Source organism: Amblyomma maculatum, chromosome 6, assembly GCF_055883805.1.
Source record: "Amblyomma maculatum isolate TAMU_Amacu chromosome 6, ASM5588380v1, whole genome shotgun sequence".
NCBI classification, from domain to species: domain Eukaryota; kingdom Metazoa; phylum Arthropoda; class Arachnida; order Ixodida; family Ixodidae; genus Amblyomma; species Amblyomma maculatum.
This window is the reverse complement of record NC_139349.1, coordinates 99,308,091-99,329,403: the sequence shown is the minus strand read 5'-3', so window position 1 is coordinate 99,329,403 and position 21,313 is coordinate 99,308,091.

Sequence of the window (21,313 nt, the reverse complement as noted above, 5' to 3'; positions counted from 1 at the left end):
GTTTTCAGGCTTTCAGTAAAGCCTTTAAAGGTCAACTCCGGTGGTTTTTCCATCATTCTGTATTTTTGGTTGAATTACATTCCTCGGCACGTCCTGACTCGAGCACAAAAAAAAACCGTTTTTCGAAATTTCAATTAGAATTATTTTTAAAAAGAAAAACAGCAAATCGAAACCGAAACTGCTTTCGCGGCCAGAAACGACGTCCCAGGTGACGAAATGGCGACGTCCAACTCAGTATTAAAGAAACACTCGTACTTGCGTTGGATGGTGAAAATAAAGTATGGAAATCATGAAGCATTGCATAAAATGTCTGAGGTAGTTCAATATAAGCCTCACAATTCCATAATCATGCTGGAAGTGGACAGTAACGCCGGTATACTGTTTGTGACGTCAGAAACTCAGTGTTTCCGGCAGAAATAGTCTCAACTTAAGCCATGAAAACAGCATATTTTAAAGTCGTGTTGCGCGCGAACGGATTATCGTACGGCGCCCAAATTTTCTAGAATGCGTCAGGGAGGAGAGAAGAATCTACAGTAAAATTTTTATTAGAATATTCGAATGTCAAAAAACCCCCGGAGTTGCCCCATGCTATCCTGGACAAAATGTGTCCCGCTTTTGCGGCGTTCTGACTGGTCGAGGCGGGATGCGTCCCTGCCATCTGCAATGCCACACCTGAACGCGCGCCAATTAACACCACGCGACAGGAGCGATGGTGCACCTTCCGAACTCATACTTGCCGAGAAAGTGATAGATACTGCTTACCAAGATACTTTGTTGGGCGAGTTGGTACTTATTCATTATTGATATAAACAGCGCGAACACGAAAACAAGGGACAAGTGATTTTTTTAAGTAATTTTTATGCAGCAGGTGAACCCAGGGGCTTTTCACGTGACTGTTTCGTTTTTCTTCATGTTTGTTTTTCTGGGCCTTGGAGTAAACGGCTTAGGCTTAGTTGTGAGTCAGCGCATGTACTGTGGCTTTCTTGTTTCTTGTCCCTTGTTTTCGTGTTCGCGCTGTTTATATCAATAATGGATAGATACTGCGCCTTCGTTTTCCTGTAAACCAATTGTAATTATATGTAGCACTGCAATGAATGTCTTGAAGAGGCTAACGATTGGTGGCAAATTATAGGATATAGGAAGGGTAGGCTTTCGCCATTCTCCTCTTAAGAGACATCTAAGAGACTGTGTAATTTTTTTTAAGTGATTTAATGATGGATGGTAACGCTCTACAGTCCATGATAGCAGAGAAATTGAAAGTTTGTTTCCATAATTTCTTCGCACTCTAGGAAGAAAACAATTTTTGTTTTTTGCAAATCCTGTTTTGTTATCATTTTTAGTGAAATTTGTGGAATAAGGGATACTGGAAACTCGTCGTTTAGTAACTTATACAAGAATATGCATAGGTTATTATTAGCTACTTCTACGACTGCCAGGATTCCATGTTTATGAAATTATTTCTTAGCGCTGGAATCGTTGAAGGTGTAACTATATTAAGTGCGCGGTGTTGAATTGCTTGTAGAGAAATTGAATGTGTGTGGTGTTTCCTCAGGCAACAAGGCCGTTGATGATGAGGGAATGGATGAACGCATAATACAAACTGATCAGTGTAGCATGCGAGAGACGGCTCGTGTTCTGATTAGAATGCGTATATTATATGCAAGTTTAGTTTTAACGTGGGCAATGTGCAGATGAACTTTTAAATGTGAATCAAGTTTTACGCCCAACTAGATGCAGTAATCGCTTGCTGAAATGATATGCTGCCCAATTCGAATATAAGGGGGATCCAATAGTTGCCTGGCTTGAGGTAAATAAAATAATGGCGGGTTTTGGAGAATTAATCTGAAGCGTATTAAGTTCTTACCAGTTTAAACTATGAGCAAGGTCCTGGTCAAGATTGCTAACTACAGTCAATATTGATTTGTCAGAAGTGAAGACAGTTTTATCATCGGCATATAATATGCATTCTGAAGAAGTGAGGTGGTTAGGTAGGTTATTATATATAAACAAGGAAACGAAGTGGGCCTAATATTGAGCGTCGAGGTACGCCGATATTAGTAGTTTTTTCATCAGAATAGACGCCTGAAATACTTGCTAGTTAGCCGTCTTTAAAGAAATTTTTAATCAGTTGCAACGGTGGACCTGTTATAACGACTGCTTCTGCTTTCATAAAAAAAGAATTGAGTGGTTAAGAGAATCGAATGCTTTTGTGAGGTCCATAAATACTGCGCAATTTCCTGCATCTACTTTCTTTTTAAGTTTGTTAAGAATAAAATTGCTAGGTAAAGATAAAACTGCGCATGAACTTTAGGAGCTGGTCGGTTAGACATGGGTCTTGGAGTGACGCGATAACTTTCTTTCATTTATTTTCCTGGCAATGGATAGAAGGTGTCAGGAGTGTCAAGAAACACGAAAAAGCTTGTTGTGGGTCGTTCGTTGAGTTCACCGAAGACCAGACTGCGTTATTAACGGTAGCGGTGAACTTTTCTTTACCAGACCCAACTTTGGAATGCGAGATGGTGCTAGGTTGGGGATTGGAATTCAAGCGCATGAAATCCGGATAGTGGTCACATTATGTCAATGTTCAGAATGCCAGTATCTGGTGTAATATCTAGGTTAGAGAGCGCGTGGTCAAAGAACCTCCGCTTCAACTGACACAAAGCGTGGATAGCGTAATTAGGGATTCAAATTCAAAACATTAAAAAAAAAGTAGTGTAATGGACAACGTTTATTTTCTCAATTGAACATACACGTTCTCGGACTAGCCAGCTTCTCACTGCTAAGTAATTGACTACATCAGTGGACGAACGCCTATCGGCAGTGATACATGATGAGATCGTAATGTTGACGATTCCCAGAGCCCAGGTCATGCAACTGAGTAATCGCAATGTGAAAAACATATCCCCGATCAAATCATTAGGCACACATTTCTAAGCCAGAGGATATGGTCAGGTGTTCTGAATTCAATGTTTTCCTAGGAGTTAACAACAAAAGAACAATATATCTGCAATTTGATTGACTGCAGTGCAAGTACCAAATGGTAACAAAACATTATTACCATGTCATAGCAATACATGATGACAATGTGGAAATATCGGCTTTTTTTTTAATCAACGTAAATATATTACACACTGATACCGCGCTCTTTCAGCCCTGTTGATTGGTAAGGTTTGTTTGCTTGCTTCTTTCCTCGCGTCAAATATGCTTTTCATGTAATTACGCTGCCCTCCCTCTATCAGACACCTTGAACTATAGTATATGAATTACAGTAGGTTGCCCTTGTACAAAAGTTTCCCCCCACCACAATTGATTGCTTACATCTGGCCATCAAGCAAAAAAGGGCGATAAGGAAAAAATATTGTTCTGGGAACGGTCGGTGGGCGCATTACGTTTATGATGCGAATGTTCTTTTCACCATAACAAAAGTCAAACACAATACCTCTGCTTCGAATGTAAAAGAAACAATGGCCCTCATCGAGTAAGCTGCGACGAAAATAACCGCTCCCACCACTCGACTTCTACTGCAACTAAAGGAGAAGAAACTTCTAACACAAAAACTGGTTTTAGAGGTAATGACGCAGTGATAATTACGTAAATTCCAGCTTTGAACAAAAAGTAAATCGACCTTGCGGGATTTGGTGAAACGAACAACCTCGCGCCGCTTTTCCGTGCCGAGAGAGCCTTGAATGCTAAGCGTGAGGATGTACAAGAAAGTGATAGAAAAAAAATAAATAACAAGAAAATAGCCCTCTTGCCAGCCGGAAATTCAGAAAAACATGTCATCCTCCATAGAGGGATCTTTCTCGGGTGCGGTGGGATGGGCAACGAGTGGCTTCCTCACCATCGAAGCAGTGGATGATCCGTTGGCGTCGCTCGGTGGACATCTTGAACACGCTGGGCACAATGCTGGCTTCACAATGAAGCAAGGGACTCCTTGTCGGAGCCTGGCGGGGACCAGGTGCCCAGAGCAGCCTGCGATAGACTATCCTTGCATGCTGTCTCGACCTGGTCTCCATGATGCTCTAAGCACCGAGACATTCATAACAGGAACGCCGTTGCCTTCTTGAGCTTCCCAGCAGTAATATTCCAGGCACTGAGACCGGTTGATGCAAGGAACCGGCTGGGCAAGGAGCGAGGTGCTTATATGGCAGCTCCTGCGATCACTCGGCTTGTCGTGCTACCTGTGAGGCAAAGCTGCGTTCGTCGGAAACGAGCACCAAACGCCTCCTGTAGCTGAGGGGTGCACAACACGCTGGGGGAGATAGCTGAGGCCCAACGCGCCGCAGAACTCGAAAGACTGTCTACGACCAAGGCCGGCCCGAGACGCACCGGACAGACAAATGCAGAGTCTGCCGAAAAGGGACGGCCGGCTTCGCACACATTCTGTGTAATTGCAACAAGTACCAGGAAGAAGCTAAGTCTGGGAGGATCCCGCCGCGACTGGAAGCAGCCGCAGGGAGCGGCAATCAAAAGGAACAACTCTGGCCCGTCCAGCAGGTCATCAAGGCGCTGGCCAGGCAGGGAACCAGTGAGCCGGCAACCACGAGCAGAGACCCCGGCCGCGCGGCAATCAAAAGGAACAACTCTGGCCCGTCCAGCAGGTCATCAAGGCGCTGGCCAGGCAGGGAACCAGTGAGCCGGCAACCACGAGCAGAGACCCCGGCCGCGCGGCCGGTGCCCAGAGGACGACGTAAGCACCGTCCAGAGAGCGCGCGCGCAAGCGCGCGTTCTACTGCAGGCCCCAAATAAACGTTTTAACAACCCAACAATCGGCTGCGGCTACTGCTGCTGAAACGGCTTGGCCGCCAATGGCTCCCCGTTTCCCCTGGCATCAGCGGTAAAGCGTTGCCTCATTGCGTACATCGGGGCTGCGGGAGGAGTGGTGGCAGGCTCGATGATCGCAGGAGCCGGAAGCTTCGCCTCGAGCGAGTCGTGGGTCCCTACTGGCGTTGGAGCCACCATCGCGCAGGATCACCACTGCACGCGATCCGCAGTGGAGTAATTCCTGCCATACCTCTTGCGATCACCAGTGCACCCCTCTGCGGCCTGGCTAAAGGCTGCGCACCGCATCTCGGGGTCTTGCATCCCGCCGCCATGTGGCCACCTGGTTGCATTGAGCGCGAACTCGCTGCTTCCGCCAGTGCTCTAGATTGAACTTGAGTCTCTGGATGAGCGTGAAGTAGGGCACCAATCTTCTCATCTCAAGCCACAAGGTCAAATTACAGTACCGGGGGATGCAGCGAGTCCAATCTCAGCAATCGATGTGTTCGACCCAGTGGGCCCACCTGTATTGCTTGTCACCGTTTACAGGCTACCCCCCATTCGTACCGGGCGACGTCCTGGTCACGGCGTTGCCTGTCTTTAGCAAGGTACGCGGCGTGCCGCACACTGCATTCAAGCACAACCCATGCAACTTTACCTGTAAGAGGGTGGTGCCTACGGCTCTCTGCATTCCCCTTTGCTCTAACTTGACCATGCAGCAATGGATGACTGTGGCGTTGGGCACCTGGTTCCGCATCTCGAGCCGCATCACTCTCGAGCTGTTAAACGTGAGCGCGTTGTCCATGAACACCCCGTCCTGCACGGCTCACACTTTGCCGAAGAGAGCCAACGCCGCGACCAGGACTTCGTCTGGCACGAAATGGGGTTGGGGTACCTGTAAAAGGTAACAACACTGGCGGGCCCATTGGGTCGACAGAAGCACGTTGGTTGCCGAGATTGACGGCCCTGGACATTGGCAACTTGATGACGTGTGACTGGTGCCGCACACACACTAAGTACTTGCAGCCGCCAGTGTAATGGAGGTACAGTACGGCGCCTGCACCAGTGACTTCCTCGACAGCGTCGATGAGGTCGTCGCGGTGACATGGAGCGGCCTCAGACGCTAACAGGAAACAATATCCCTTGGGAGGTGTTGGGGGAGCTGGAAGTAGTGCACAGGTGCCTGTCGTTGCCTGGTCCCAACCCCGACGCGGACGACGCGTGGGCCTGGCGGACCTGAATTCTGGAAAATCCTGTTTAGAAAGTATTATGAGACATTATACATTTGACAAAACTGAAACCGTACACGGGTAAGAACATGGGACATTGCGGATAACATACCTTATGTCGAGGAAATATATCTAAATTTCACATTCCGGACATTTGGCTGCTCGAGATATATTTATAAATATATACAGATATGAATTGACATAGATATGTACATTACAACACAAGTACCAAGGTGGACTGAAAGTAACTTGAGCAATCCTCTAATCATACCGCTAACGAAGCCGCATTGTTGCCGGCCTGACTGCAAGCTATACTGGAAAAGAAGTTTAGTGCTACCAGGATAATGTAAACTACCCTCATCAAAGTAATTTCAGCTGAAGACCAGTTGCATTCACCAGACTTTAAATATACTTGTTTTTCACGGCGTATACTGCTTTTATTCGGAGCACCCATATCATTACTGAAAATCCTTTATGAATCCCCAAACAATTTCCACTGAAATTTACTAGTTTGCTTTGGAGCATGCCCAAAAGTATCAAAAAATTGAACATGGTTTAGCTCTGCTATGCCTGGATATACGCAGCGAAAAGCAGTGACTACCTCGGGATAAGAAGTAATTTCTCCAGTCTTCTGCGAGGTTCGCCAGCAGCTAAAGTCTCCTTGGCTTCCATGTCGACACGTCTAAGTTCACCGGCGTTCTATAATTCGTTTGCAGGAAAGGAAAGGCGCAGAATCTGTCACGCGGAAGGCATGAAGAGCGGCCCGGCGGCGTTGGAGCTCACTCGTTCCCGCTTGTTGTTGTTGTTGTTGTTGTTGTTGTTGTTGTTGTTGTTGTTGTTGTTGTTGTTGTCGTTGTCGTTGTCGTTGTTGTTGTTGTTGTTGTTGTTGTTGTTGTTGTTGTTGTTGTTGTTGTTGTTGTTGTTGTTGTTGTTGTTGTTGTTGTTGTTGTTGTTGTTGTTGTTGTTGTTGTTGTTGTTGTTGTGAACTTTTCCACCGAAGTAGGAGGTCCCCTACTCCCCGCCCCCGGCACGCAGGCCTATGGGACGGAGGCCGGGGCCTCCGCGACTAAAGACAGGCGAAGTGACAGTGTTTCTTCGCGGCTTCAGCCGCTTGGTCCTCATAGCTGACGACAGATGGGTGACGTCACATTTTTTACGTCATCCTAATTGATTGACGTAACTATTTTAATATGTGGTACTTTCAAATTGCGCGCCAATCGCAGTATCTGTCACGCACGGAATCCCGCTACGTACACAAGCGGAATTATCAGCAGCGCTTCACGACCCGCGGTATGGTACAGCGGTAAAGAACTCACCTGTCGATCCAAGGGATGGAGGTTCGATTCCCGGATGGATAATAATTTATTTATAGCGAAGAGGAGTCGCACACCGCTTAAGCGTTCCTAGGCAACGTTGGCAGAGCTTGGTGAGGGGCGGCGCGTTTCGTCTTGCCTGTGAGGTCACGGCATACGCGAAGGGTGGTGGTGGTGGTAAGAACATTTATTTACACATGGATGTTTGGATCGGCCCATAAGGGACCGGTCCTTACAAACACTAGGTGGAGGTCCCTAGTTGGGGACCCCAGTGGCGGTTGCCGCCGCTCGGGCGCGTCTCACTAAGGCTTGTTGGGCCTGTAAGTCGTGGCAGCCGAGCAGGACCGCCTCCCAGTTCTCCCGGGTTGGGTTGGGGATGGGGGGAATAGCCGGGTTGGAGGGGCAGGCCCACACCATGTGATAGATGTCAGAAGACACCGCTCCACAGTGTGGGCAGCTGCCACTAAAGGAGGGGTCAAAATGTTTTAGGGCTACCGGGCACAGCAATGTATTGGTGAAAAGGCGGAGAAGGAGCCGCTCATCCGCCTTTTTGAGACCTTTACATGGGCTGGGGTAAAGGCGATGACAATTTTGATAGTACGTCGTGATATCTTTGAAGGTGTAGGCCGGATTAAAATCGGGTTCCTGATCGGGTAGGGAGGAGAAAACAGCCCGGTGAGAGAGCGCGCGGGCGGCTGCGTCTGCTGCCTCGTTTCCTGCCAAACCCTGATGAGCAGGGGCCCATATAAGGTAGCGGTGTGCGGGGTCCGTATCCCGTATGCAATTTAAGTAAATTTTATAGGCTAGTAAGGGAGTCCAGCCTTGTCTGACGTTCCGACAGGCTCCTCGCGAGTCGGTAATTATGTATTTTGAGTCGGAATGAGAGGCCGCGAGAGCAATCGCCACCTCTTCTGCGTGTGTTGTACTGCGGGCTCTGAAGGTGAGACCGTTAACCGTTTTGCTGTTGTGAACTACAGCGGCCGTGTACCATCCCCCGTGGTGAGGGCCAGAGGCGTCCACGTAGTATACACCTGTTTTGTTGCCATAATGTCGGGCTAGGGCTTCCGCTCGTGCCAGGCGCCGACCATTATGATCTTCGCGTGACATATTCGCTGGCAGAGGTCGCACGCAGAGGGCGCGTCTCCACAATTCTGGGATGCGAAACCTGTCTTCCATGAGTGTGGTGTGTTGGATACGGAGTCGAGCAAGAAGGCGGCGACCCGACTCCGTTTGCGACAAACGCGTGTACTGATTTATAAGGTGGGCCTCCCGGAGCTCCCGGAAAGTATTCACCACCCCAAGGGCCATAAGACGCCTGTTTGAAGTAGTGATTGGGAGGTCCAGGGCACGCTTGACAATTTTGCGAAGGATAACCTCAAGGGCATCCTCCTCTTGTTTCCGTAGGTGGAGATACGGTGTCGAATATAGAATCCGACTGGTCACGAAGGCGTTTGCCAGCCGCAAGGCATCCTTACTTCGCAACCCCCCGCGTTTGTTTGAAACCCGGCGGACCATGCGGCCCACCTGGTCCCCCACCTTACGGAGTTTGGCCAATGTAGTGTCTGATCGTCTGTGTTTGTGTATGTAGAGTCCGAGTACCCGTATCTCGTCAGCTTCTTGTATGGGACCACTGTCTAAAGATAGAGTGATTTGAGTTGTGCACTTTCGCGAAAGGCGGAGGTGCACAAATTCTGATTTTTGTGGGGAACACTGAAGACCACAGCGGCGGGCGTAGCGGTCTACTATCGTCGCAGCTGTTTGCAGGCTGGTTTCAATGTCCCCGATACTGCCATGCGTGGCCCACAGGGTGATGTCATCGGCATACAGGGCGTGCTGCACACCAGCGACACCATCGAGCTGGGCAGGCAGGTGCATCATAGCCAAATTGAAGAGCAACGGGGAAAGTACTGCGCCTTGGGGGGTTCCCCGCGTGCCGAGTAGGTAAGGACCATGCTCATTATCTTGGATGCGAATGTAGGATTGACGATCCGTGAGAAATTGCTTGATGTATTGGAATGTGTTGAGACCACAGTCGGTCTGGCTTAGGTGGGTGAGTATAATCTCGTGTGTTACATTATCAAATGCCCCTTTGAGATCTAAGGCGAGTACTACCCGGTCATTATGGGGGCATTCGAGTGGGTCAAGGACTTCCCGATTGAGTTGCAGGAGGACATCTTGAGCGGATCTGTGTGGGCGGAATCCGAACATGGTGCCTGCGAATACATGTTTTTGTTCAAGATATTCAGATAGCCGGTCCCGCACCATCGTCTCCATTAGTTTGCCCACACAGGAGGTGAGAGAGATGGGACGGAGGTTATCTGTGTCAATTGGTTTCCCTGATTTAGGAATAAAGGTTACCAGAGCCGTTTTCCAGTCGCTTGGCAGGGGGGTGTCCCCGCGCCAAATCGCATTGATGTAGTCGAGGAGGGACTGGTATGCCGAGTCGGGCAGGTTCGTCAAAAGCTTGACGGTGACCTTATCCCTTCCCGGGGCAGTGCCTCGTTTCATTTTGGCAAGAGCCGCCCGCAGATCATGGAGCTGGAAAATTTGATCCAGCTCTGTGTTCTCTCTGCCTGCATAAGAGTATGATGATCCACGGGGGTCTTGGGCTGTACACAGATACTGGTCCCGGAGTTTCTGTGCCAGTTGTGTCGTGTTGCCAGAGAAAGCATGCATGGCTCTCTGCAAATGTTTCTGTGTTTCGGTTCGTGTTTGGGTTGGGTCGATGAGGGCTCGAAAGAGGCGCCATGTGTTGCGGCTAGACATTTGTCGCGCGGCCGTGTTGCATCTATCCACCCAGTTGGAGTCGGCGAGTTGGGCCGCGTACTCAGCCGCTTTCTGGGTGAGCTCGGCAATTCGAGCTTTAAGCTTTCTGTTGTGTTTCTGGCGTCGCCAACGGCGGACGAGGCTGCGACGGGCTTCCCAGAGGTGTAGGAGGTGGTTATCCACGTCCGTGACCGCCTCTGAGAGCTGGATCTGTGTTTCATGCGAGCGAAGGTGTGTCAGCAGCTGTTGAGACCATGCTGAGTAGCCCTGCTCGGAAATGGGTGTGTTATCAAGTGAGTCAAAATTTTGCCTGAATTTCGTCCAATCTGGGATACGGGCTTGTGTTGTGGGACGTTTGAGCGGGCGTGTGTGTATTGTAATGTTAAGGATGCAGTGGTCACTACCGAGGGTTTCCTTGGTGTTGAGCCAGTCTGCGTGTTTTATGTTGCGAGTGAAGGTTAAGTCCGGACAAGTATCCCGTGTCACGGAGTTTCCTAACCGTGTTGGGCAGACCGGGTCAGTGTGGAGGGTGAGGCCCAACGTGGACGCAAGTTCCGCCAACTTACGTCCGCGCGACTCCTCCTTGCGATACCCCCACAGCTGACTGGGAGCGTTAAAGTCGCCCACGATCAGGAGGGGATCGCGACCCGCTACTCTTAGCGCGCGGCTGAAGAGGTCCGCGAATGTCACTCGCTTCAGTTTGGGAGGGCAGTACACGTTGAGTACATGCAATGGCGGGTCCCTGCGGCGGAGTGGTAGGATTGTCACCATTACATAGGAATAATCTAGTTGGAGATCGAGATCCACTAAGTTGGCTGTGCATGCTTTGTGTACGAGAAGACAAGACGCGGGATCCTGTTGGAACGTCGTGTAATTTGAAAGTGTGGCGCCCAGACCTGGCTCCTGGAGGGCAACCACGGCTGGTACAGACTCGAATGTTTCAAGGTAGAGGCGAAAATTGGCCCGCTTAGTGCGGTCCTTAAAACCTCTACAGTTCCATTGTGTTATTAATGTTGAGATGGCCGAATTGGAGGTAGAAGAGCGTCTTTGACTAAGGTGTCTCGCCATGATTGAACATTTTTGGAGGGGAGGAGGAGGGAGTGGCTGCCCCAGAGCCAGCTACCTGCGGCACCAAGGAGGTTGCTGCAGGAGCGGGGCAGCTGTCCTCATTGTCCGAATCAGTGATCCGACGGTTGAATTTTGCAGGACGGGATACGTCCCTAATGGGCCCCGACCGACGGAGGAGGCGGGGGTTGTCCGAGATGTGTTTTGAGACGACCGCGGGTATGGCAGTTATGACCTTGGTGAAGATCTGGTCCATAGCGGCCTCGATCATAGATTGCATTTTTGAGGATAAGCGTTCCTCCATCGCGGAGATCGCTGTCACGAGGGCTGGCGACAGCTCCGCATCGCTCTCCATCGCGTCCGAGTTCTGTGGGCTCGGAGCGGCGGACGCCAATTTTGATTCTAAATTTTGAATTTTGTTCAGTAAAATTTCATTCTGTGCCCGGAGCACGTCAATCTGCTTTTTGTATTCCGCATCGAGCGCGGAGGCGGTGAGTGGGGAAGAGGGGGGCCGGGGAGAAGAGGAGGCGATTCCCGCCCAGTTGCTCACCTGTTTGCCATGTTGGGGCGCGGATGCCCGGGCGCCGGCAGCGCCACCCGTCTTGAGAGCCGGGAAGTGGTGGTTGTCCGTGCCACTGGGCGGTGGCGGTGGAGGCGCCTTCTTCTTCCCAGGCGGCGTTTTGATGTCGGTAGCAGGAGGAGCAGGCGGCGTTCCGCCATTGCCACCTGAAGCTTGCTGCCTTGGCTGCCGCCGTTTTGCTGGGGGCTCACGGCGTTTGGCCTTGGGGCCTGGTACCTTCAGCTGGCGGAATTTTCCTGTGCAGTCACGTGAGTTGGTAGGGTGGGCTTGCCCGCACACTGCACAGGATGGAGTACATTCATGAGGTGCCTCGACCCCGTCGACGGTCGGCACCGTTTGGCCACACAGGCCGCACTTTTCGTTGTCCGGGCAGGGGCATGTGTCCGCCCGGTGGCCCAAAGTACCGCATCGCACGCAGGCCGGGACAGTTCGCTTGTACGCACGTACAAGGGTCACCTCTGAATTATAGTGAATGAATCGCGGCACCACTTTGCCCACAAAAGTGAGCGCCGCGACGTTTGATTTTCCAAGCTTGCGGATATCCGCAAGCTCTCCAGCACGCCACTGGATCTTGTTTTGGAGTGACTCACTGGTCTCGTAGTTGGCTACGGTGATGACGCCGCGACACACATCACCAGTCAGTTTCAATTGGCCGTACATGGGGAGGTGCCCTTTGGGTGACTCAATTTCAAATTCACGCAGAAGCTTGTCAGCGACGTGCGGTTGTCGGGTGCCTGCGACAATAAGATTTTGCTCCCACGTGGGGAGGAGGCTGAGCGATGCTGCGGCCTGGGTGCCCAGGTAGGCCGCGAACGCTGCTCCCAGCTCGCCATGTTGGAAGACATCCTTGAGAGCGACGGTCACCCGGGGCTTCAGGATGATGACAATGTCTTCGGGGTGAAGCCGCGGAAGCGGCTTTGGTTTCCAAACGGGTCCAGAGTTACGTGGGGGCCCGCCGTGAAGTGCTGCAGCGCGCGCAGCAGCGTTTTGCTGTGTTGAGGGGTCATTCAACTTGGTGTCCGCCTTCTTGGCGTTCCGCTTGCGGGAGCGGCGTTCAACCAATTTGAATAGCCTCGCGTTCTCGATGGGCGCAGAATCCGGGCTATCAGGCGCAGAAGTTGCCGAAATCTCTGACCAGGTCATGGTGGCCGGGTCGTAGCCACGTTGTAGCTGTTGAGCCATCTTGCCGCTGTTGGGCGACTCACCCACGGCCGGGCTGCGGCGCAGCCGTTAGGCCTAGCGTCGCCGCCACGACACGCAAGTGATGATCGGCCCTAAAAATGCCCTAATAGTCCCACCTGTGTGCGGGTGGTGTCCACAGGTAGCTGCCAATTTCACGCAGACAGTCGCAGCTGGCTTGATGGGGTTGAGGTCGAAATTTCGTTGCTCCAGCCAAAACTTTGGTGGAGCCGATACGCTGCACGTCCTCTCTCTTCGCGCGCTCACAGCGCCCCCCTACGCGAAGCTCGGCTCTGTATCCCGTAGTGAAGCTAATCGCTTCAAACACCTGCGCCTCTCCTAGTGACGTCAATCGGGGAGTTCCTACAGGCGGCGGCGGATAGCATTGTAACGCGGCCGAAAGCGGCCTTCCGTGCTCTCCGCAAAAATCCTAACTTTTCATATATAACCCAAAATCAGTGAGGTGCAAGGGCGACTTTAACGTTGAAATTAAGGTCCACGGCAAAACCGTACCAAACGTCCAGCAAATCAGATTCCTCGGACGTTTTACACAAAAGGACGGGTATAACGACGGAAAGATACAAAAAACTCACTACCTACGCGACGCAAGTAACAGGGATATTTAGGAGGATTGCATTCAAAGGCAGAGGCCTCAAAGCGAGAAGCCACTTGAGACTGATGCAGGCGTACATAATAAGCCGAGTATGCTATGCCACACCGTTCCTCAACATCAGGACCAATGAAAAAGATAAGACACACGCACTCATCAGGCGTTGCGCCAAGAGGGCGCTGGGTCTACCCATCTCCTCTTCTACGGAACGCCTAATAGAAATGGGAGTGCATAATAGCTGGACGGAACTTGCTGAAGCGGTGAGAATCACCCAACATGAGAGATTAAGTAGGTCGAGCACGGGTCGAACCATCTTAGAATGGGTGGGTCGAAAAATAGATAGGGGCACAGCCGACAAGGTTGCCCTCCCGCCACAATGTCGCGAGAGCATCATCATCCGTCCTCTCCCCCGCAACATGCACCCAGAATACCACAAGCAGAGACGGGAGAAGAGAGCGGAAGCACTGGTTAAAAGAGCAAAAGAATTCAGAGTAAAAGAAGTTGCCTACGCAGACGCTGCAAGCGGCCGATCAGGAGCGGCAGTCGCCGCAGTGGTCGATGGTAGCGGCGCACCAGTCGTCTCCGCCACCAACCGAAGCAGAAACAGACACACAGCTGAAGAGGTCGCAATAGCGCTCGCTTGCGTCGGAAGGAAGGCTAAATTGATCTCTAGCGACAGTACAGTTGCTCTCTGGAATATCGGGAAAAGCAGGTCTCGCAAGAAGCCGCCCGAATTTTAATAGCTGTAGCTAAAATTGATCGCAAAATCACCTTAATTTGTGTCTCAGCACACACGTCCGTCCTCGGCAAAGAGGCGGCCCGTGATTTAGCCCGAGATCTCTACTTCCGGGCAAACGCAGAGCCGCCCGACTGCCAGGCGATGGAGGAACGTTTGCAAACCTAAAAAGAAATAATCAAAAATTATAGATTAGGAAGACGTCTGATGCCGCCACAAGATCCTAGCTTAAATAATAAAGAGGCCATAGCCTGGCGGCGATTACAAGCCGGAAATTTCCAAAACCCTGTCTGGTTGTTTCACACCCAGATAGATGAGAGAAAAAATGATAAATGTAAAGCCTGCAAAGCGAGGGGGACCCTCTACCATATACTTTGGGAATTCCCTAAGTCTCCGGGCGCTGGCGACAACATTAAAAGTAGAGGTAACCTGCGAAGCGACGTCCCCGTTGACCAACAAAAAGCCGTACGCCTGGCGGCTGAGGCCGCGAATAACCAATGTGTATTCGCCAGTCCTTAGTCACGGAGGTTCCAGGCCCCGTTCCTCAGGCCTGCGTGCCAGGAATGGGGAGTAGGTGGCCTCCTAAATCGGTGGAAAATGAAGTTTTAATCAATCAATCAATCAACCGCGCATATAGAGCTGCGGCTAAAAGTGATCACACGCACGCCAGACCCGCTGTTGACCAGCCTAGGGAAGCTCTTCGCTTCAAAAAGGTTCCAGTCGCTGTGGCGCAGTGTTAAAGATGCCCGACTACTGTATCGGGGTGCCGGGGTTAGGACCCGACCATCGATACATGCGTGTCGATGGACTTGGAACTTAGGTCCGCACGCATGCTAAGCGATATGAGTGGAATAATAATAATAATAATAATAATAATAATAATAATAATAATAATAATAATAATAATAATAATAATAATAATAATAATAATAATAATAATAATAATAATAACAATTGGTTCACAGGGAGGGAAAGGCTCAGTATCTGTCACACTTGTTTCTATGGACAACTGAACCGCGACGTAAGAGAAGAAAGGAAGGTGGGAGTGAAAGAGTATAGAAAAAAAAGGGGAGCCGTAATGGAGGGCTACGGAGTAATTTCGACCACCTGGGGATCTTTAACGTGCGAACCGCGCCGTAAGGGAAGAAAGGAAGGTAGGAGTGAAAGAGTATAGAGAGAAAGGGGAGCCGTAGTGGAGGGCTACGGAGTAATTTCGACCACCTGGGGATCTTTAACGTGCGCTGACATCGAGGGTAGCTTTTCCTGGCCCTACGGGGTTGGGACGGTAGGTCAACGCCGCTTGCGGCGGGTGGTGGTAACAAGTTTTATTGCCACGAAATGAAAGGAATTATTTCGGGCTGGGGCGAGTCTAGGGTGGCCTCCAGTCGGGAGCGACCTCTTGAGCTCGCGTGACGAGGGCCAGTTGCGTAGTTCTTCTTGGGCTGGCCAACAGCTTGTCCCATTCCTCCGCTGAGGGAGCTGGCAAAAGTGTCTTTGGAGGGGGATTGCTGGCGCATTCCCACAGTATATGGTCTTGAGTGGCCTGCGTCCCGTCACCGCAGTGCCGGCGTGCAGGGTTGAATTCGTTCGTAATTAACGATAGTCGGTAGGGGCTAAGAATGGCCTTTGTTTGTAGGCGTCTGAGTGTCGTGGCTTGCGCCCGGTCGAGGTCGGGGTGAGGGGCGGGGTACGTACATCTTAGCTCGCGATATAAGTTTGTTACCTCCGCGTATGTGTGCGGTGCCTCGACAGCCGCGTCCGTTCCCGATAGATCTCCCGTCTCCCAGTTGTTTAAGCCTCGGGCTAGACGGTCGACCCCTTCGTTTCCGGAGTTACCCGCGTGAGCCGGAACCCATACGAGATTGATGTTGTGATTGAGAGATCGGTTGCGCAGAATTCGCGCCGCGAGTGCGCTTACAGAATTTTTGGCGAAATTTTGAACGGCGCTTTTTGAGTCGCTTAGAATAGTTTTGGTTCGGGGATCCGCGATGGCCAGTGCGATAGCTACTTCCTCTGCCTCGCATATGGAGCTAGCATGAAATGTTATGGCGTTAATGAAGGTTGACTTTGGAGTGGCCATACATGCCATGTATGCTCCGTTTTTGATGTGTTGAGCTGCATCCACGTACACTGCTTGTGGATCGTCCTCGTACTGTTTCTCAAGGGTCTGTGCCCTTGTCTTCCTGCGGGCATCATGTCTACCTGGTAGCATGTTTTTGGCTATTGGTTTAACAACTAGTCTGCTAGTTATGTCAGCCGAAAAATGGGATGTTGCGCACACCTCCTCAGTGGGGTGTATGTGGAGCTTGTCGAGAATTACGCTTCCCGCAAGGCTGCGTGACAAGCGGGTCACTTGTGCTGTCTTATGGGCTTCAATTAGTTCAGATAGCGTGTTAAAAATTCCGAACTGCAGTAGTCGATCTGAGTTAGCGTATACTGGTAAGCTAAGGGCCGCTTTGTATGCTGTTCTAATTGTGCTATTAAGTGCATGTTCATCCCTACGAAGCAGATAGTACGGGCAAGCGTACATGATTCTGCTTATCATAAAGGCTTCAATGATCCTGCACAGGTCGGCTTCTCTCATACCCCTGCGACGTGTGACAATGCGTCTCACCAGCCCACCTATCTGGTGCGCCGTGACGCGTAGCCGGCGTATAGCTTCTGTGTTCTGCGTATTATTCTGAATCAACATTCCGAGAACTCTGATGGTGGTTACCGGGGGTATCGGATGGTTGTCAATGTGTAAGTGGATGGGTTCTCGAGAATCTGGTTTTACCTGTGAAGCTTGTTTGTTCCTTATAACTAATAGTTCTGATTTAGCCGGTGAACAGGTAAGGCTGTTTTCCTGCACATAAGACTGTACCGTGTCGATAGCTCGTTGTAATGACTCTGTAATATCTCCATCGGAGCCAGAATTGGTCCATGTGGTGATGTCGTCGGTGTATATGGAGTGATGTATGTGTGGGATATCATCTAACAGACGCGGGAGGCCGCTCATAACGATGTTGAAGAGAAAAGGTGAAAGTACGGCGCCTTGCGGTGTTCCTCTCGTCCCTAGTGTAATTTTGTCGCTAACTTTGTCAACGAAATGGAGCGTAGCCGTACGCGCATTCAGAAAGGCAGCGATGTAGTCGTATGTCCGTTTGCCTACGTTTAACTGTGAGAGGTGATTGAGGATGGAAGCGTGTGACACATTGTCGAAGGCCTTACTCACATCGAGTCCCAGGATGGTTCGCGTGGCTCTTATGCGATTTGCATCTAGAATGTCTTGTTGAATTTGCCACATAATGTCCTGAGTCGAAAGACCTGATCGAAACCCAATCATGGACGGGGGAAACGTGCCTTCCGCATCGGTGTGCATAAGGAGCCTGTTCCATTATCTTCCCGAGACATGACGTTAGCGAGATTGGGCGGAGGTTCCCCATCTCGAGTCTTTTGCCCGGTTTAGGTATAGGCACCGTGCAGAAACCCAGGGGGCAGCACTCGCGACGAACAGGCAGCGCCACGAGTGAGCGCAATAACAGTTTAATAGGGAGACGCGCGGCCGCCTGGGCAGGACGCGCGCTTGAAAAAGGCGGCCTGCGCAGCGAAATGGTAGCAGTTTCAGTCAGCTCGAGCGACGTAGCGAAGCACAAACAATGCGAGAGCCACACGACACAGGATGCAGAGACAGGGACGAGCCCTGGCCGCCCGTTGGGCGTTTATTTCTAGGCTAGAAACACGCGAAACGGAAGACGACAGGAGAAGCGCGCGCAGTTGGAAAAGCCCGATCAAAAAACGAAGGGGGTAGGAGGGTGGGGGCGTAAAAAACACGGTAAAAATGTAGAAAAATAAAAAAAAAACATTTGTGGCGAACGCCCCTCCTCCCAAGTGTGGTACAGCTTCACAAAGGCCAGCTCGAATGCCCCAAGTAGGGGTGGGTGAGAAAAAAAAAAAAAAAAAAGCTGCGGGGAATCGAGCGGCCGAGAAGGACGGAAGGAGTATGGGAGAAGAATAGGAATGAATGAAGCTGTAGTCGGAGAAGAGAAAAAAGCCTAAAAAAATAAAAAGCGACAAGCCTGAAAACTCTAGAACGCGATTACGGGGACCTGAAATGCCGCAGGCACGCAGACGGATTTTGAAGAGCTTTAACTGTTTTCTGGTGAGGCGGTTGCCACTTTTCTCGACGATAAAGGAAAGGATGGCAGATAGCATGCGGTCGCTGATACAGCGACACAGCTATGAGAATGAAAACTCCCTTACAGCACTGCACAAGCGATCTACAGTTTCCATGCGCAAAACATAGTAAATGCGCCATTAAAACGCTCCATTCCTGTTGATTACTCTGCATTGTACTGGTGCTTATGCAAGCTATCGTAGACAGGGAAATATAGACCACAGGACAGCATACATAAAAATTATGCAATGAACAACTGCATTCACGAGCGCGGCCCACTGGGCGCGCACGGCGGTCCCAGTAGCACTGATGCGAGTTGCCCAATTTCTTTAAATATTATTTTTTTTTTGCAGGTTGAGAAAGGATGCTAATGCAGGTGAAGGCATAGTGTGTCCTCTTTCGAAAAAAATGCTTCGCGGTAAATCTGGACGCGGCAATATCCGGGCATGATTGCCAGCTCACTGCTCGTTGGAAGGCAGCAATTTGCACTTAGCGTCTCTTCGCGTCGTAAAGCTTATTCGGTGACGCGAAAAATATGTTATCAGGCCAGTGAAAATGTGTGCAGCAGCAGCAATGCAAGGTCTCCAACCTAGCAATTCATTTGTGACCATAGAATGCCGCAAATCGAAAGAACGAACGGCGAATACGCCCCACGCATAGCAGATCCGCCGCGTCTCCGCTGCACGGCCGGGCGCACGTCTCCCTACCAAACTGTTCTTCCCGCCGCGAGGGGCGCGCGCGTCGCACCGCGAGTTACTCCTGCACGGTGCCTATAACAATAATTTTAGCGTGCTTCCTTTCCTCAGGGACGCTGCCCTCTGTACAGTACCTGTTAAAGAGGTCCGTAAGAGCCTTTACTGACTGGTCTTCTGCTAGCCAGCCATCGCATTTTTATCTGTTGTAGGCCGTCATTGCACCCTCCACCGCTTAGGTGGTGGAGGGTGCGCTTCGCTACGGCGTCTATCATATAATAATATTAATATTAAAAATTGGTTCACAGGAATAGAAAGGCGCAGTATCTGCCACACTTGTTTCTGTAGACCCCTGAACCATGCAGTAAAGGAAGGAAGGTGGGTGTGAAAGCGGAAGGAGAGCAAGAGGAGCCGTAGTGGAGGACTGCAGTGTCATAGCCTGAATTCGCCCACATAAATAAATAATTGGTTCACAGGAAAGGAAAGGCGTGGTATCTGTCACACTTTTTCTGTGGACACATGAAGCGCGCCGTAAAGGAAGGGATGAAGGTTGGAGTTAAAGTGGAAAAGTAGAAAGAGGAGCCGTTGTGGAGGGCTACATTTTGACCACCTGGGGGTCTTAAACATGCGCTGACATCGCACAGCACACGGATGCCGCCGGTGTCCGGTTCGAACCCGGATACTCCGCACATTAGTCTGGAGTCTTACCACTCCGCCAACCCGGCGAGGCTGAATTCGGCCATGCAATTTTTACAACAACAACATAAATTGCATGGGCGAAGCAATTTATGTTGTTGTTGTTGTGGCTGTAGGAAGAAGGAAAAGAAAATGCACGTGCCTGGTACTGGCTCTGTAGCTGAACCATCTAATTAATAATTGGTTCACTGGAAGAGAAAGGCGCAGTATTTTTCACTTGATCTGTGGACACCTGAACCGCGCAGTAAGGGAAGGGAGGAAGGTGGGAGTGAAAGTGGAAAGAGAAAGGGGGAGATGTGAAAGAGAAACGGAGATGTGTCCGTGTGCTGTGCGATGTCAGCGCACGTTAAAGATCCCCAGGTGGTCGAAATTCCTCCGTAGCCCTCCACTACGGCTCCTCTTTCTCTCCATATATTATAAGCCATATATTATGAGTTCTTAACTCATAATATATGGCTTAAACGCAAACCCTCTGGACTCTAAACTTTTGGACAAAGGCTGGGGGTGAAAGGTGGGAGGGCGACCCTTAGAAACACACGTAAACAACTTATCGGAACGTTTTTCTCGTTTCGCAGAGAATCAGAAGTGGTGGCCGGTCATTAAATGTTGGCCAGCGCTTTGAAGAGTGTGTGACAAAGTATACTACGTCATTTCGGAGGTAGTCTAGTTTTAAAACTCCCCAAATAATATGCATTGTGAATCCGAACACCCCCAAAAAGCTCACTGCAAGCTGGGCGTTTATAACAAATCGGGCAGTTTTTTTTTTTTTTTTTTTTTTTTTTTTTACAGTCTGATATGCTGCCGCATGAGGTAAATTAGCTTAATGCTGTCGCTCAAGTGATAAATAATAGATAGAATTACATTTACAGAGCAGTTGTCAAACGCCATACGACAACATGGACAGAATGAGAATCGCGCATTGCAGCAGACGACGGCGCAGCCGGCAATACTCACCGCGGCCACCTCCAGCTCCGAAGCGTCTGCTAGCGACGACGCCGGTGGTGCATGTCCGTCTGCGACTGTGCGCGGTCAGTTCATCGTGCTGTGAACAGTCCCTTAGATCGTCAGACTTGCACTCCTTGCAAGAGAATGTAGTGTGCGCTACAGCAATGCAGGGCTACGTGAAAAGCTTGTCAGAATCGGATGAACAGCGCGCTACAAAGGTGTACATTGACGCCGTTGTGCAGCCGGACCCATTTGCTATGCCTGAGACACATTAGGAAGTCTTCCGGACTGACGCGGGCCCTCTGCCACCATCGGGCATGGCAAACATTGTAGTGAATTTAATTGTTTCTCTGAGTCGCCTCACTGCAGAGACCGTCCATGCTGCATACGCCCCTGGAGGCACAGAATTGTTTTGAGTCAGGTGGGTGCGCAAGGGGAAAAACGGCCATATATACTAGTTGACTACTTGTTTCTTTTATTTTCTTTTTCTCTGGGGTATTGCTATGGTTCTTATATGTCATTCTGCGCTTTCTGTGCGGTTTCCTCGTCTTTTTTTTTTTTTTTTTTTTTCTTCTTCTTCTTTCC